The 584-nt window shown below is 37.2% G+C and overlaps 1 non-coding gene across 1 annotated transcript; it reads right to left on the bottom strand.

The window, feature by feature from the left end:
- Window positions 1–241: 241 nt before the first annotated feature.
- LOC133092853 (U6 spliceosomal RNA) lies at window positions 242–348 on the bottom strand. Its single transcript, XR_009701204.1, has one exon. It is a non-coding gene; the product is annotated as a U6 spliceosomal RNA (small nuclear RNA).
- Window positions 349–584: the final 236 nt, after the last annotated feature.

Here is a 584-nt window from a genome sequence, read left to right as displayed (position 1 = left end):
GCTTGGAATTAATAAACAATGCCCTCTTTATCTGGAATTTTTAAAATAGTTTATTGAAGTATAGTTGCTTTACAATGTTGTGTTAATTTCTGCCGTACAGCAAAGTGATTCAGTTATACATATATATTCTTTTTCATTATGGTTTATCACAGGATACTGAATATAGTTTCCTATGCTATACAGTAGGGCCTTGTTGTTTATCCATCCTATATATAATAGTTTGCTTCTGCTAATCCCAAACAGAAATATGGAACACTTCACTAATTTGCATGTCATCTCTGTGCAGGGGCCATGCTAATCTACTCTGTATTGTTCCGATTTTAGTAAATGTGCTGCCTAAGCAAGCACTTTATCTGGGGTGTTTTTGAACCTTGAAACAATATGGGAGTTTTATGTGAAGAAGTATTCATGTATATCTGTACAGAGAGGGTTTCTAGGTTTCATGAGACTCTCAAAGGGGCCAATGGCCAAAAGAAGTTTAAGAACGACTGGTCCAAAGGAAGAGAGAGATTGAGGTTCTCAGGGCTGTCTTCTTTCACCCATTTAACAAAGTTATCAGGCACCTGCTGTATGTCAGGCTCGGT

Source organism: Eubalaena glacialis, chromosome 5 (genome assembly GCF_028564815.1).
Source record: "Eubalaena glacialis isolate mEubGla1 chromosome 5, mEubGla1.1.hap2.+ XY, whole genome shotgun sequence".
NCBI lineage: Eukaryota > Metazoa > Chordata > Mammalia > Artiodactyla > Balaenidae > Eubalaena > Eubalaena glacialis.
Note: the sequence above shows the minus strand (reverse complement) of the source record. Positions and strands in the feature narration are given on the sequence as shown.